The sequence below is a fragment of the Prionailurus viverrinus genome, chromosome C2 (genome assembly GCF_022837055.1).
Source record: "Prionailurus viverrinus isolate Anna chromosome C2, UM_Priviv_1.0, whole genome shotgun sequence".
Lineage (NCBI taxonomy): Eukaryota > Metazoa > Chordata > Mammalia > Carnivora > Felidae > Prionailurus > Prionailurus viverrinus.
Genome location: NC_062569.1, coordinates 97,131,229 through 97,149,149, shown reverse-complemented (window position 1 = coordinate 97,149,149; position 17,921 = coordinate 97,131,229). Strand labels below are relative to the sequence as shown.

At 36.2% G+C, this 17,921-nt stretch overlaps 1 protein-coding gene and 1 pseudogene across 2 annotated transcripts in view; both read right to left on the bottom strand.

Annotated features, from left to right (window-relative positions):
• Nucleotides 1-17,921, bottom strand: part of LSAMP (limbic system associated membrane protein) — a 665,273-nt gene that overhangs the window by 435,094 nt on the left and 212,258 nt on the right. The gene's annotated exons all lie outside the window — the stretch shown is intronic.
• Nucleotides 7,337-17,921, bottom strand: part of LOC125175073 (uncharacterized) — a 31,748-nt pseudogene continuing 21,163 nt past the window's right edge.

Below are 17,921 nucleotides of genomic sequence, written 5' to 3'. Positions count from 1 at the left end.
TTTTACAGGATTTCTTTATGTCATTTGCATAACACATCCAAGAAACAGGTGAGCAATATTCAAAACCATACTTCTAAGGGTTCTTAAAAGAAAAAAAGTATAGATCATCTTTGGTTCCTTCCTTTTCATCTTATACTAACTTTTTAACTCATTTGAAGATTCCAAAGGAATATGACAAAAGGATACAGAATCCAGAACTAAATAAGACAATAAACATTTCTTTAGGGGGAAAAAAGGCAAACAGATAAAGAGGATATATTTTTCTGGATCCAAAAAAATGTTCCTTTTCTTCTGAAAATCTTCACAGCCTATATACTTTCTTCTTCCTCATTGATCATCTTGATCTGTAAAGTACCTACAAACATGTAACCAATGAAGCAACATATGACAAAAATTCTGAGAGCTAAGAAAAAGCCTTGTCACCTTACATAAGTCAAAAGTCACAAAGAAAAAGGCAACCTTCTATCTCCACGTGAGAGCCATAATCCTTCAGCCTGTTTGGCCTGAAATAACATTTCTCAGGTGGTGATGTTGGTGATAGTGCTGCCAGCCCTAGTATGACTGATTCCTGGAAACTCTGTCTATTTTGTTTACCACCACATACCTTGCACCAATGATGGTATGTCTTGCTTATAGTAAGTGCTTAGTATTAACTCATATTTGTTAAACGAATGAATCTGTAGTACTTTTGATTTATGGATCAAAACCAGATTTTTCTCAGCTTGTAATTTACATACTTTGCACAATGAATAGACTTTGATAGTAATTTGAACAAATCAGCTATAAAGAGTATTTTAGAAAATATTCAGGGTAAACTTGAATATGGACGTGTAATGAATATACTAATGGCTCCCAAAAAGATATGTCCAAGTCCTAAATCCCAGGATCTATGAATGTGATTTTATATGGAAATAGGTTCTTTGCAGATATAATTAAGAATCTCAAGATGAGATCATCCTTGATTTAGGATGGCCCCTAAATCCAGTGCCTAATGTTGTTAAAATACAAGACACATGGGCACCTGGGTGGCTGAGCTGGTTAGCGCCCAAGTCTTGGTTTTGGCTCAGGTCATGATCTCACAGTTCATGAGTCCAAGCCCCACACCAGGCTCTGTTGACAGCATGGAGCCTACTTGGGATACTCTCTTTCCCTCTCTCTGTGCCCCTCCCCCTCACACTTGTGCACAGGTGTGCGGGCTCTCTTTCTCTCAAAATAAATAAATAAACATTAAAAAAGAAGATGACACAGAGAGATAAATAAACCACACAGTTGAGAAGACCATCTGCAGGCATAGACAGATTGGAGCTAAGTTGCCACAAGCCAAGGGACTCCTCAAGCTACCAGAAGCTGCAAGACACAAGGGAGAATTTTCCTTTAGAGCCATCAGAGGAAGTGCATCCCCTCCACATCTTGATTTTGGACTTCTGGTCTCCAGAAGTGTGAGAGAATAAATTTCTATTGTCTTAAGCCACCTAGTTTATGGCAATTTGTTATGGCAGCGCTAGAAAACTAACATAGACCTTAAGATAGACGGTATTTAGAAAGAAAGCACTTACTGATATTTGTGTTAGGTGTAATAATGGTACTGAGGTTATGCAGGGACAGATGTTGAGGTTAAAAACTTCATTATTTAGTAGTGAAGTATATGTGATCTTTAACTGACTTTTAAATACATCATCCAAATATAGGTGATGTGACAAATTGATAATAATTAGAGAATATTAGATTTTGAATATTTGAGCATTTATTATATTATTCTATTATTTACTGTGTTTTTGAAAACAATAAATAAAATGCTGGGAAAAAAAAGAGTTCCTCAAACTGTCTTATATTATGATGTTTAGTTTTTTAAAATAACAATCATCTCGGGGCGCCTGGGTGGCGCAGTCGGTTAAGCGTCCGACTTCAGCCAGGTCACGATCTCGCGGTCCGTGAGTTCGAGCCCCGCGTCGGGCTCTGGGCTGATGGCTCGGAGCCTGGAGCCTGTTTCCGATTCTTTGTCTCCCTCTCTCTCTGCCCCTCCCCCATTCATGCTCTGTCTCTCTCTGTCCCAAAAATAAATAAACATTGAAAAAAAAAAATTTTTTAAAATAACAATCATCTCTCCAAAATAAACACTCAATTTTACAAATCATCTTCCAATGTTAAAAGAAAAGCTCTAATCTCCATATTTTTTTCTTCTATGCTGTGTGACTGGATTATTTAATGTTTTCACAACTCTGCTCTATGCATCTAGCTGTCCAGCTTTCAAAACAAAATTGAATGCTCTTCATGGTACCTCTTCAATTTTTTTTCATTTTGTCAGGTTAAAATCATTGACTTAACGACTGAACAATCAATAGGTTTCTCCTGAATTCCATCTCTAATTCTCCCCCAAAAGTTCATAAACTGCTATCTGGAACACCACAAAACTCCACACACCTCCCCAACCCCCTCCTCCTGAACATTAGGTGCTAAAGCTTGGAATTATTCTCATGCTTCAGTCAAGTCCCCTCTTTAGATGATAGCCTGTCTCCTCATCTTCTGAAAAGAGCTGATTGTCTAACCCAGAAGCATGAGATCAAAGTTTGACAAGTTGCCACTTACTTCACTTCTACTACAAGTGGATCCCAGAAAATGAATTTCCTTTCTAGCATTCTTTGATTCTCTCTCGTCTTGTTACTGATCTTGGCTAGAAGGACAGAGCAGTTCATTTGCGTTATTTTTATCATCAGAAACTTTTCTCATAAGTATCTTTCAGTGACACTATCCTCTAGCCAACAGAACATATCTTTTGATCACTCAAGGACTCAGTTACATAACAGGCAACCCCTTGTCTACAGAGAGTGACCTCTTGTATCAGCCGTTCTTCACCCTTTCGTAGCCCATATCCTTGCAGAACTATATATTAGATGGTTTTATCTAAGGTTTAATGTTCTCTCTCTTGAGTGTGTGTAATGTAGACATATCACAGAGGGCTTAATAAAGTGCATGGCTGGTATTATTATAATAGGAAGACTACTTCTTCTAACGTTATGCAGTGGGTGCTGAGCACTCAGGATCCACAAATTCCCCCTCCCACCCTATCCCCTATCCCATCTCACATACCACCACTGATTTGTCTTCTGAAGCCATTCCTTCCTTCTCCTTCCATACTGTAACAAATTTAAGTCATGGACTTTTTTTTTCGAGAAATATGCAACCAATGTTTTATCCTGATAACTTCTATCGCTATTACAAATGAATTAAAAGGATCCTCCTTGAGAATTTGGCAAACTTGGGTTTGCTGTTCTGCTTCAAGTTTGTCTAAAACCAATCCCCCTTCATAGTGAGGCAAATAAATAATCACAGAATCAGTGGTTCAGGATTCATGAAATTACTTTACATTATGAACGTCTTCAGGTGTAACCTATACACCTGCTTGTAAATCTATGTATCTACGCCTGCACTGCTCTTCACATAGGTAGAGTCTTCTCATCTTTGTGGTCTCAATTTAACCACTCCATGGAGTGGTCTTATGTGACCACACAATCTATGGCACATCCACCAGATATATTGTCATCATAGCACTGATCAGAATATGCATTGATACAGCATTTGGGGATTGAAATTTACTTTCCTTACTTGGTTCAAAGCTCCACGTCTATTTTTTTCATTACCATAAGCCAAGCACAGCACCAGATACACCAAATAGGGTTAATAGACTACATACACTACATAGGGTTAATACACTACATAGGGTTAATAAGCATGTGTTAAGTGAATGAGTATAGCAAATATTCAAAATCCAGCTTTACCCTACTTAACTGATGTCTGATATATGTATTTAAGGCCCAAGCTATTTTCCTTCCATAGCAAGATGAGCTATTGAATAGCTGCTTGCTATGTTATGTTATTCTCTTTTCCTATCTCTCCTCTCATTTCTCTTGTTTTATCATCTTGCCTCTCCTTTCTTCTTTTTTTCTTTCCTCTGCCTTCTTATTTGAGAATTTTATGGGTGGCAACACACATATGTAAGAGATAACCCTGTTTTGTATCTATTGAGTATTGAACAATGGAACTGCTGATTCATATTTTGTTTTCATGTTTACTTATTTTTGACAGAGAGAGACTGAGTGTGAATGGGGGAGGGGCAGAGAGAGAGAGGGAGACACAGAATCTGAAACAAGCTACAGGCTCTGAGCTGTCAGCACAGAGCCTGATGTGGGGCTCGAACTCAGGAACTACAAGATCATGACCTAGGGTGAAGTTGGACACTTAGCCGACTGAACCACCCAGGCACCCCTGTTGATTCACATTTTAAAGGGTCATAACTTTCAACAACAAAATTTTGCCTAACATCCCAATACTTGTGCTTTTTAAACTCTTACCAAAATTCAATCATGTTGGCACTGGTTCAAAGGAGACTGTACATAAAGCATCCTGCATTCTATTAATTCAAATTAATTATATATGAGTGTAGTTATGTTTGTACATAGTAAGCACAAGCTAATTTTTGTTTGTTTGTTTATTTTTGGAAAAAAAGTAACATAAGCCAGTTCCAAAATGTAAATAATAGGATGCACAAGTTCAGTAGAGTTCACCTTCAAAAGGGTGAGAATATTATTCCTGCTGGTTTCTCTAAATGTGGTTGTTGTTGTTTTTTTAAACCTCTTTTTAAAATCCTCTTTATTGCATATGGGGCATAGTTCTTCCTACTCAACAAAACTGTTCTTGGAAAGGTTGTGAAGTACTAGAGAAGACATCCCTTCAGAAAAGCATCCTGTGATGTTATCCGATGATGAATCAGTGTTACCAATGCTAATTATACTTTAATTATTACTATCACTAGAATACTTACAGTTCAGGTTCTGGAATCAGACAGATCTTGTTTGAATGAAGTTTTCACCCTACTAATCATGTCAGTTTGAGCAAAGTACTGAGCTCTCCAAGCCTCACTTTCCTTATACGTAAAATGAGGGTAATGATGCTGTCTACCCAAGGTGGTGATTGAATGAGCCTGAAAACTGATTAGTGCAATACAGTGTAAGTATAAAGAGTGAGCATTCAATTAAATGATAGCTATTAATATCACTATGATTCTCATGTGTATTGCTATGTTGTTGTGGCAACAGTGGTGATCATTTTGTTATTTTTTAAAAATATTTATTTATTTTGAGAGAGAGAGAGGATAAGTGGATGAGCGCTAGAGAGAGAGTGGGAGGGAGAATCCCAAGCAGGTTCGACACTATCAGCACAGAGCCCTATGGCAGGCTTGATCTCATAAACTATGAGATCATGACCTAAGCTGAAATCAAGAGTTGGGAGCTTAACCAATGAGCCACCCAGGCACCCCCGCTTTGTTCTTGTAAAGTGTGAAAAGAATGTGGCAAAATAAGGGAGGTCAATTCTACATGCTGTCATAAGGAAAACATATCATGGAAAGTAAATGTAGGTACTATAAGAAAACTAGTCTAGCCTCTCAAAAGGAGATTAACATTAATTCCTCCTCTACTCATGAAGGAAGCTGGGGGCATTTGGGCAAGCAGCTATTCAATAGCTCATCTAGTATTTCCTATAGACTCTTTCAAATGAGAACTGAGAAGGAACCACTTGGGGAGTATCAGCTTCATCATGCTGCTCCCGGGATCAATGAAACCATCTGGATTAAGAAAGTAATAAAACTATTTGACAAATTTAAATCCAAATAAACGTCATGTTTCATAAAAATGTGAATAAATTCAGCAATTAATTTTCTCTAAATTTTAATTATGTTTTGAAATCTTTTATTATAGAAATTTCAAAAACAAAGGATATCAAATCTTTTGAAAGTGTTTTCTGGGAGGGGGCATAGTCTTATTCTGCAACATTAAGATATTCAGAGAAAAATCAGCAGAAACATTTGCCTTTTTCTCACATCCTCAAATAACACAATAATCATTTACTTATTTAAGGAATCAAAAGAAAATCTAAAAGTTAAAACATATTCTGAGTAGTTACAAATAAAATCTAAATTCAGATCTATGTTAACACCAGAGAGGTAACATTAGCTGGAAATTCCTGCTTATTTTAAATTTTGTTAGCTAGAAATAAATTTGCTATATACATATCACTGAGTTACACTCCTGATTACCAATAATTACTAGCAATGGCCAGTATACAAAGCACACATTTCAAAATTTCATTTATAATTCAGTCATTGAGAGTTGGCCACATACCGTTCCCATAGAAACATATTTATAATTTGTGGTTGAGTTCACAGGTAAGGCTACAAGTGATAATTTTATATAAAATCATGTTGAAGTACTTTACATCTACAAAAGGAAGCTAATAAATATATAATTTTTTCAATAATTAAATTTAAAATAAAATTAAAAAAACAAAAACCTAAATTGGAATAAAAAGTATTATTTTATATTTATTTGAAATTTTATGTATTGGAGAAAACGACAGCAAAACTTAAAAGGGAAGAGAGGTGTGATGTCTTTGGTAGAGTTTCCAAGGAAGGTGTAAAAGCTGATCTTCAAAGACTTTAGGAGTTATTGGGCAAGATTCTCTTCTTCTCTAAATAATTTCAGATCTTACAGGTGGTATAGGTAGGTTTTCAGAACCATATTTAAGTATTATAATGTATTCACTAAAAAATGTAATGGAGAAAGAAAAAGAGAGGGTAACAGATTTACAAGGAAATGAAGGTGTGGTGGTGGGGGGGGGGGTGGCAAGATTTTAAATAAGCATGGAGAAATGTCTGGAATCAAAGGAGAGATTGCCTGGGAGGAAAGTTTTGAGCTGCATGCATTCAGAATAGTCTATAACCCTTTGGCAGCCAATTAAGGAAGTGTTGGGGCAGAAATAGGGCCCTACTTGTTCTATGAGCTGTCTACAAAGTGGCAGAGATGTTTCTTCATGACATTTTGGTTGACAAACAGAGAATGCACACATTGCATGAAGAGAAAAAAAACACTTAAAAGGCTCTGCTCTGATGTACTTATTGAGTCTTTCAAGCTTGTGGGTAAAATACTTTTGCTTATCTTTATCAGGTTAACATGTAAACCTTCTGATCTTACAAACACTCCCTATTAGCCAGTCCTCTCTAGCTATGGATTAGTTATTGGGTTTTAGCTTTTTAGCACATCATGAGACTGCTTCTTAAGTAATAGGGCAAAAACTAAATTGGTGGGGGACAATACATTTGATATTACATTCACACATACTGAAGTGCTATGCTACTGCAGCCATTCTCATATATTTCAAAATCTGTTTGGTTTCTGAGTTTTCTATCAGACAGTAGACCTAGTGGGAAGTCCAGAGAGACTCTATGAAAACCTTTTCCCTGTAATGCAATAGTGTTGTCCCTAGTCTGCTGGCTATGTCACCTTCAATTAAACAGTGGCTCAATCAGTGTGAAGACAGCCTTCGTATTGTTACCATAGAAAGGTTTCTCCTTTGTGACTAAGCCTTTTCCAGCTGTTGAGATGTTCACCAATTGCTGCCTCAGCTCCTTGGAAGCCACTCGGCTTGCGTGCGCCGATGCATTCACTGTACTAGTAATTAATGCCGTTAGCTTTGTAATTAAAAAAAAAAAAACTTTTTGCCTTTATACTCAGGGTGATAATGCTTCAAGTAAAAATTAATTAAAATGAGATGAATTGCCTTCAGTTAAACGAAACGGAAAGAGAAAGGGAGGGGTAAAGGGAGGAGGAACCTGACAAAGAGTTTGTAGCCTTATTAATGAAGCAAACTGAGGAGGTTGGGCTTGAAATTTTTTCCTGATTCTTTTTCCTTTGCATTACAGTCTGGGTTAATGGAGCCAAAAACCTATCAGTTGGGGAGGGAATGCAAGGAAGTTCCACTTCTCCTGGACGTGACGATGGGTCACTCTGAAGACCACAAATATGAACGCCCATATTTGTTTAAGTCCCCCTCAATTTTCCCATATTGGTCTGGTGAAGTAATGGGCTGTGAAATTGACTTTTATATTATTATTAATTAGATCTGATGCCTGTTTTTTTTAACACTTGATGCAGTGAAAAGGTCTGGTTCTTCTTACAGGACAAGGTCCGGACAAATTCAATCACTGATTAGAGCAGAGCATGAGTGAATAACTGGGACTCCTTTACATTCTGAAGCATAGGCCTGGTAAGAGACAAGTTCTGTATCTTCCACTCTCCTGGAACAGGGGATGCATAAACAGGGAAAAGCATAACCCTTGTCTTTCAAGAACTGATACACACACTAGAAAAAAAAGCAAACACTAACTTGCATAAACTACTTATGAGTGTGCACTATTAAAGTCTACAGGCTCTGACACTTCTGAATGAAATGCAAGTCTATATACAGAGAAGGGGAACTTTGGTCTGGAGAAGTCAGTAGTGACTACATGGAGAGAATGAACCCAAGGAGGAAAAATATGAAAAAAAAAAAAAAAAACATAAAAAGAACACAGTTAAGGAAGAAAGAAATTTCACCACACCTTAGAACATATAATTGCTATATATCTCAGTTGTAAGTCTAGAGAGGAAAAACACATCAGCAGGTAAATAACTGTGGAATTTCTCAAGCACCCTAGGAGGTTTTTGTATCCTAACAATATGTAAAAGACTCCTTTGGTTCTGCTTGGTGTTCTATATGGATGTCACACCTTGAACCTCTACCCTTCTAAACATTGAGTTTCTGATATGCCTTCCTTACATTATCAGCCAGAAACACATCCCCACAGTTTGTAGATGAAAATCATTATATGGTTCATCTTTAAAAGTTAGGGCCCTAGTCATGGTGCATGAACTAAGCACATTGATACATATATGCATAGAACGCTCCACATGAGTTTTGAAATTAGTACAAGAAGAGCTGCTGGAGAGCCTTCAAATCGTCTCTTGTAAGTACTAAATATAGTCCTCCGATTCCACAGTCATGCCATGTTTGGGCCATTTCACTAGCATCGCCAGGTAACAGCTTTCCAAGACATTGGTAGTAAACCTGACCATATGACTTACTTTTCCAACGTCTGTTCTCAGATGTTACAGATTGTAAAATTAGATTCCTTAGACTTAAGAACGAAGTTGATATTCTCTTAGTGAAGCCATCTGTATTTGTGCAAAGGGAATTTGTAAAAGTCCCTTCAACCGAAGATGTTTAGAGAAAAATGTTCACTTGGTCCATTGAGTATCTAGATGGAAAGCCTACTGACAATCTATTCAGTCCTTTAGAAGCTATCCAGATGCTTGGTAGAGCATCTGTAGTTTCCAAGTGAAAAAAATCAATCGTAGCCCCAGCTACCTTAGCTTGAGAAAAAGATGGTTTGAAAGCTGTTTTTTTTTTTCTCTTGTCTTTTCCTCCCTTTCTCTTCCTTTCTCCCTTCCTTCCTTCCTTCTTTCCTTCCTTCCTTTCTTCCTCTATCTTCCTTCCTTCCTTTGCTTTCTTTCTTTCTTTTTCTTTCTTTCTTTTCTTTCTTTCTTTGTTCCTTTCTTTCTTTCTTCTTTCAGCAAGGAACGGCCTGAGTCTCAGATGAGCACAGTTCTTATCACCAAGAAAGTAGATATGTGTAATGAAAGATGAGTTAAACAAACCAGCTGGTCTTGTGATGGATGTCAGATGGGCTTCACAGCACCTGCTGAACTACTCAAACTAGGGAGAGGCCTGTACTATTTGGAAGCATCCTTTTGCTATATTAGTAAGAAATTAGAAAGCAAAGGACATTTATTTACCCCACGCTACAAGGTTCTTAGAACCCTGTAGAAAAGAAAACTGCCATTTAGAACATCTGAGAGTTTGCAAGAAAAAAAAATGTGCAGGCACATTTTACTTAAGAAATTTTGGACTAGATTATATTTATGATAAGAAAAGATGGACCTTGAAGTAATGAAGTGTTGTGGGGAAAAATGGGCCAGAACAGAAATTATAAGAAAGTACTAGCTTAAGGTGAATTACTGATATATTGTGGTCTCTATGAATTCCATGTTGGATTTCAATTTGCAATGGTCACATGGTATACTTGATTCTCCTCTCCTAGTTCCAGAAGGCATAGCAACATGCTCTGTGAGCAGCAGAAAATTTTCCTGCTGACTGTTTGTAGACTCTCCACTTGAAATGCTGGACTTACAATCTGGTTTGAGCAAAGAACTGCTGACTGGCAGCTGGCACCTGCACAACTCCTGGCTGGGATACTTTAGGGCTTGGCTCTTAGAAACAAATACAGTGAGATCAGAGATCTTGGCATTGGATGCAATGGACACAAACCAGTATATACTCTGTGCATACACGGCCTATGATAGTTGAGTCTTATGCTGTGTATGATGAACAGGGGCTTTTTTTTTTAGGTTTTTACAGGTCTGATTACAGATCCCATGGATTGGAGAATATAGGCTCATTCATTTTTCATTTTGACTTCTCTCAGGACATGTTAGGAGAAGGAGGAAAGACTGAAAGGGCTTTACACAGAGAATAATTCATGACATGACCAAATGCTTCCTGATAAGATAAAAAGGTGGAACTTGTCAAAAACAACAACAACAACAACGACAACAATGACAACAACAAAACCAAAACATGGTGAAGGACATTGTAGCCACCTATAGGACTTCATTCATTCATTTAAATAAGACATCCCATTCCCTCAAAAGGAAATTATTTCTTGTTTAAAACTCAACCACAGAATTACCATCAAAGCTGACTGCATTAGTCCTGATCGAGTAGGTTATTAGGAAAGAAAGAAATTTTCTTCTGTGTTAACTGGAAGATAACAAAACCAAGGCCTCTTCTGAAAAGTGAAATATATCACTTTTCTACATCCCAAGTTTTAATTCTCTACTCTTGAATTGAGGGCATGAGTACTTGGATTGCTTGATAGTAAAATGGAAACAGCTATTTTTAAAGTATTTTTTTTCTCTCACTTTCAACTTTGAAGTGTAATACACATCCCAAAATAATGTTTCATGGGAAATGTGGGTTCTTTGGGAAATGTTTGGATTAATACACTTTTTGGAAATTCAAAGTCTATGCAAACACACTAAAGGATCTGAAATGTCCTGTAGAAAAAAAAGCTTTATTTTTTAATTTTTATTTTTTTGTAATTTTTAAAAAATGTTTATTCTTGAGAGAGAGAGTGTGTGTGGTAGCAAGGGAAGGGCAGAGAGAAAGGGAGACACAGAATCCAAAGCAGGCTACAGATGACCTGAGCTGAAGTTGGATGCTTAACTTACTGAACCACCCAGGTGTCCCTAGGAAAAAAGCTTTAAATTGGTATCTACAAAACTTTTTGACCATGCATATGTGTGTGTGTGTGTGTGTGTAACACAATTATATTTCCACAATACAAATATTCTAAGAGGCATGTGGTGGGACATGCCATTATAGTAAAAGAAAACAGACTGACCGCTTAATAGACCAACGTTCAAATATTTGTTTTCCTGCCAAAGTATGACCTTATTAACTTTAAAAATCATACATGCATGTGCATGAATGCACAGGGAGGAAAAGGTGGAAGGTGAAGGGGGGGGATGAGGAAGAGAGAGAGAGACAGAGAGAGAGAAAGGGACTCAGAAACAGAGACAGAAAGAAGAGAGAGATCGATTTTTCCATAAGACTTAAATAACTCAGTCTCCATATCTTTGTTGTATAATATAACAGTAATGTTCTATACTGGTAAAGAAAAAGGAAATGACATTTGAATATTTACTGCGTGTCACCAACTTTTAAAAAGTACATTATATATGTTATTTCATGAGGCTATTGGAATATTTATTACAAAATCATCTTTTCTCTGAAGAGATCAGAGTAAATCCAAGATGCGACCTTACTATGTAGGCAGTAGTATACCTCCATAGTAACTGTGACTTCAATATTGTTTTTACATTTAAATTAAATAAAGGACTAAAGAATAAACACCGTATGAATTATTTTAATCCAGATATTGTAATAGAATTTAGACTAAAATAAGTCTTCCTTTCCAGCTTTTAGATCTCACTTCCAAACACTACTCTTTTACATATGAGTCAACATACCTGAAAATGCCAATAGGCACATAATAGCTATTCAGTAAACGTTGTAGTGCATTTCATTATCAACATTATTAGTGTATCTGCACACTGCTTCTATTTCTCCACTCTATAATAATTATCATCAAAAAACTAAGGACAAGACAAGTGGGGCCTGATTCACTGGTAACTGGAAAAAAGGAAGGCTTGCTTTGTAGTGAAACATTACTTTTTTTTGCATTTCATTTTTCTAAAAAATACTATTATTTTTCTAGAGATGTTATTGGTGTAGAATTATGTTTTTTGAATGTTATTAATTTCTGATTTTAAATCTGCTGTGCATTTTATTTTAACACATGAAACAAAAATGACTCAAGTTATACTAGTCAGAAGGTTGGGCAAATGATTCATTCCCAGCCCATTACTGTATACTATAAAGGCTAAATTCTATTATTCCCAATATCTGTATTTTGAGATTCATTTAAACTCTAAAAGAAGAGAATACTATATGCTAAACAAAAATGTTTCTCCGTGTGCCTCACTCCCAAACCTGACTTTCATCTTGCTTATCTTGATTTCACCTGTGAAATGTTAAACCACATAATATTAAGTAATGGCTTTTTTTTATAGCACCCAGTTATGCAATTGGTAAGATAAAAAGCATCCCATAAGTTCATAATATAATAACAGCAAATTCATGATTATGTTTGAACAAGCTACTGAATGCTATTTAAATCCTTAGTTTGAGCCCACACATTGTCTTAATGTTATAGTATTTTCAAAAGGTCAATTGTTTACAGTTTTTTATCTTGTGATATTTGAATGAAAAACAATATATAAATTCAAAAAATTATTCAGAAAAAATTTTCTATACTTGAGCATGTTATTACAAGGTGCTTAGAGTCTTTTCATGCCCTTACATTCTTTATTTGTAAAGCAAAAGAGCAGTGCTAGATGATCCACATGGTCATTTCCTACTCCAAAAATGCTATGCCCCTACAATCTAAAAAATCTGTTTTCAGACATAATATTTGCCATTGCAAAAATGGAATGTAAAAACTGAGGACGCTAAAACTACTTTTTGATGGTAACGTCAAAAGCATGCCTATATGAATAAAATTTAGTGGGAATACAAGACCTACTCCTATCTTAACATGTTATTAAATCCACTTTCCACTCTTCCTCACAAAGACTCAAGCAAAGATGAGCCTTATAGCAGAATAAGTAACAACATATAAATACTGTAAGTACTATATTCCTTTTTCTTTATATGTGTAACTCATTTTTCAATGTGCTGAAAAGTACAGGCAACAACCAAATCAGTAGTGGTTTGGTAAATTTTACTCTTTGTTTTCTCTCCTCTTTTGCTTAGCCTCTATGGTGGCAATGTTAATAATTGTTGATAAGTGAGCAAAGCAGGAAAAATAAAAGGAGAGCAAGAAGCTTTGCCATTTATACAAGGCAATGAAGTATGGAATGGAACACTTAGAATAGTGCCAAGTACATGAGCATCATACATGTCTCCTGACCCAATAAAGAGGTATTGTAATTATAGAATATCTACTTCCATTCACTTCATTTATTTATTTTCACTATCATTTTCTAAATACACTGGCATTTAGTCCTCACAGGAAACTTTAGAGACCGGTCAGCCCTGAGGTTGAGAGAGGAGAGTAAATGGCCAGAAGTTACACAATTCACTGACAAGGACTCAAACCCTCAAACTCTGAAGCTCATGCTTTTATCACTACATAATTCGACAATACACTCGACCAAGTTCTCATGTGTGTCTTAGAACTGATGAAGAGAGAGAGTTATCAGGTGGCTGATATTTAAAGGCCAGTCCAAATAGATACCTTGAGCAGGGATTCTCAGCCTTGACACTACTGAGATTTTAGAATGAATAATACTTTCTTGTGAAGGACAGCTCTGTACATTATAGGATAATTAACAGCATCTCGAGCTTCTACTCAGTAGATGTCTTAGCATCCATCCCTTCCCCCACCAAGAGGCAAGGACCAAAATTGGCTCTAGACATCACCAACTATTTCCTGGGGGGCAAAAGAGCCCCACATTGAAAGGCTCTGTTCTAGAGAAATGATGCCTTTATCATGACCACCTGAGTAAGAGATCCCCACAAGGGAACGATATCACAGGTCTTCTGGAGCGAGGATGTCCCTGGTTCGCTTCTACCAAGGGATTGGTTCCCTCAAAAGTTCACTAAACAACATGATCTTTTTGACCTTCACAAAGCTAATCAAGCTCTTTTGATCATTGCAGCATGATTTTAATCTTACCTGACATTTTTGAAATATGGTTAAGATGATAGAACAGAAGCATAAAATAGCTCTAATTTTGAAAAAAAAAATCTGAACTTTTTACTATCCCTGAATGTTTGGAATCTGCTTAAACACAGATGGGCCCTGACAGAGGATGGTCTGACTTCCAAATTTTTTATTTTATGATAGTACAAAAGCATTACACATTGATTAAAAACCATACTTTCAAGAATGAATTTTGATCCTTCCCTGGGTTAGTGATATATGGTAGGATACTCTCTGACGCTAGGCAACAGTAGTGAGCTGCAGCTCCCAGTTAGCCAGGTGATTATGAGTGTGAACAACAAATAGATACACTTATAACCATTCTGTTTTTCATATTCACTATAATATTCAATAAATTACATGATATATTCAACGATTTGTCATAAAATAGGCTTTGTTTATATGATTTTGCCCAATAGTTTGGTTATGGAAGTGTTCTGAGCACATTTAAGATAGGGTAGGCTAAGTGATGATGTTCAGTAGCTTAGACATACACATGTATCTCCAACTTAAAAATATTTTCAACCTATGATGGGTTTATCAGTATGTAACCCCATTGCAAGTTGAGGGAAATCTGTACTTGTCCTGACTGCTTCATGGAGCTACTCACATATGGGTCCCTGGCTAAACAGACAATGTTTTCTTTCTTTTTTTTTTTTTTTCAACGTTTATTTATTTTGGGGACAGAGAGAGACAGAGCATGAATGGGGGAGGGGCAGAGAGAGAGGGAGACACAGAATCGGAAACAGGCTCCAGGCTCTGAGCCATCAGCCCAGAGCCTGACGCGGGGCTCGAACTCACGGACCGCGAGATCGTGACCTGGCTGAAGTCGGACGCTTAACCGACTGCGCCACCCAGGCACCCCAACAGACAATGTTTTCTAAGTCTATCTTCTGGGGTGCTCCATGGCTCACAGCTTAGATGCAAGTTATCCAGGAAGGGAAGGAATGAGAAAGAGGACAAAGATAACTGTGTCTAATGCCTTTGTACAACAATATTTAATGGATGGTAGTAGAGACCCTTCCTTATGTTGTTATATCAGTTTCATCATCAGTTATACGTCACATCAGTCATCTTTCCTCCTTGTGCCCAATACAATCAGCCCATGAGATTCCAGTCTACCTGCCTGTCCTCTAAAATTAGCAAAGAAAATATAAACCTGGTCTCAACGCAGTCCCTATGTACTGGTATTTGCTGACTTAAGTGGAAAATGTGCTCAATATAAAAATGAAATGTGACATGGTTATCCTTTGTTTTGTTTTCAGAAGTAGCAGTGCTAAGCCCATCTGCCTGCAGCCTCAAAACCAGATGGAGTTTTGTGCTTTTATTTTTCCCCTCACCTCATGCATCATCAACACCACATCCTATAGCTATAACGCAACTGACAGAGTTTTGATGATTCACAAGGTGAGAGTGAATTCAACTTAGGTCTCCCTATGTGGCTGAGTATAGCTCTGCTTTTAGAAACTATGAGAAGTAGACTTGCATTTGTGTTATGTCACCTGTGATAGTCTAAGTCTAGAATAAAGGGAATCTATTCCAACTCTTCTTTTGTGAGGGTTGCTGACCTCACCACAGGAGTGTGAAATATATATATAGTTCTCCACTGGGAAAATAAAGTGGATGACTTGGGGTCCCAATATACTACCAAATGAATGTTCAAGTGGAAACACACATGCACACACACAGCCATATGTCTCTGTCTTGATAAAGTTCACTTGCTAAACTATAGAAAACTAAAGTGACTTTCTGGCTCACTAAGTCTTGGAATTACAACTTGAGTCCCACAAATCCTAGAATACATGATCCAGAACATATGTTTAAAGAAAAAGAAAAAGAAAAAGAAAAAGAAAAAGAAAAAGAAAAAAAAAAGATTGGTGAAATCAAGATCTATTGAAAGCCAGGAATTCTATTCTTAAAATCTTAATTAAATTTAAGACAAAATACTATATTAAGAAATATGTTATTTAATTTATTGAATAAATTAACAGTACCTAAATAAAAATGATTTAAACTTTTAAATGATTGAAACAGAGAAGATAAATTAACTTGCAAAACAATCCATAGGCACCTAAGCGTATACATACATATTTTTATATATATATGTATATATATGTGTGTATATATATATATATGTGTGTGTGTGTGTGTGTGTATATATATATATATATATATATATATATACATACATAGACCTTCCAATTAGTGGTGGAACACAAGTATGTAAGAGTTATATGAAAGTCATACATTTTAGATTTAGAATTATTTTAAAAATATAATTCTTAGAATACACTTAACAGGCTTCCTGATGAGTGGTTATCTAACCTGTACTTGAACTCTTCCAGGGATTGAGAGCTCATGATTTAAAAGATCCAATATTCTTCTGTTAGATGGATCTATTTGCTTTAAGTCATCTTGATATTAATATAGTATATTTTTACCTCATCTTCTCTACCTCATACCCACTAGCCTAGTTCTGACACTTAGATTAATTAAGAATAACTATACTCCTTCCTTATGCTAGTCATGCATGAATTTGAAGATCATCATGTCCACCTTCTCTAGGTTAAATTTAATCAGTTAGGTTACATTGCATGCTTTCTTGTATTGACAAGTTTATCATCTGTAAATTCTACCCTCAATTGAACATAATCTAACTGCTATTGCTTTTTTTCCTTTTTTTTCACTTTTTTAACATAGTGTATATACATTTCATCATTTATAAGCCATTTAGTATTAGATAAATAATTCTTTATTTTTAGAGACTTACTGTTTTAGAGTAGTTTTAGGTTTACAACAAAACGGAGAGAATAGATGGATTTCCTATATACTATCCCCACTCCCACAAATGCATAGCCTCCTCCATTATCAACATCACCCACTAGGATGGAACTTTTTTTAACCAAGGATGAATAGACAGTGACATATTATAATCATTGAATGTTCATACTTTACCTTAGAGTCCTTGCTTGGTGTTATACTTTCTATAGTCTGGGACAAATGTATAATGACATGTATCCATCATTATTATATTAACATACAGAGTATTTGTACTGCCCTAAACATCTTCTGTTCTCTGCCTATTCATTTCCCCATTGTCCTCTGATAACCACTGGTCTTTTTTATTGCCCTTATAGTGTTGCCTTTTCTAGAGTGTCATAGCTGGAATCATATAGTATGTACCCTGCTCAGATTGGCTTCTTTCACTTAGCAATGTTAATTTAAGTTTCCTTCAAGTCTTTCTGTGGCTTGATAGATAAAGTCTTTTTAGCACTGAAAATTATTACACTGTCTGGATGTACCACAGTTTATTTAACCATTCACTTTTCTTGGTCATTTCCAAATTGTGACAATTATGGAGTAAGTTGCTATAAATCTGTGTGTGGGTTTTTGTGTGGGAATGTTTTCAAGTCCTTTGGGAAAATATCAAAGAGTGCAATAACTAGATCTTATGTTTAGTTTTGTAAGGAAGTGCCAAACTGTCAAAAAGTTACTCCACATCCATGGCAGCATTTGGTGTTGTCCACATTCTGGACTTTGGCCATTCTAATAGGGGTGTATTGGTATATCATTGTTTTAATTTGAATTTCTCTGATGACTTATGGTATGGAGCATCTTTTATATATTTATTTGCCAACTGTACATCTTCTTTGGTGAAGTATAT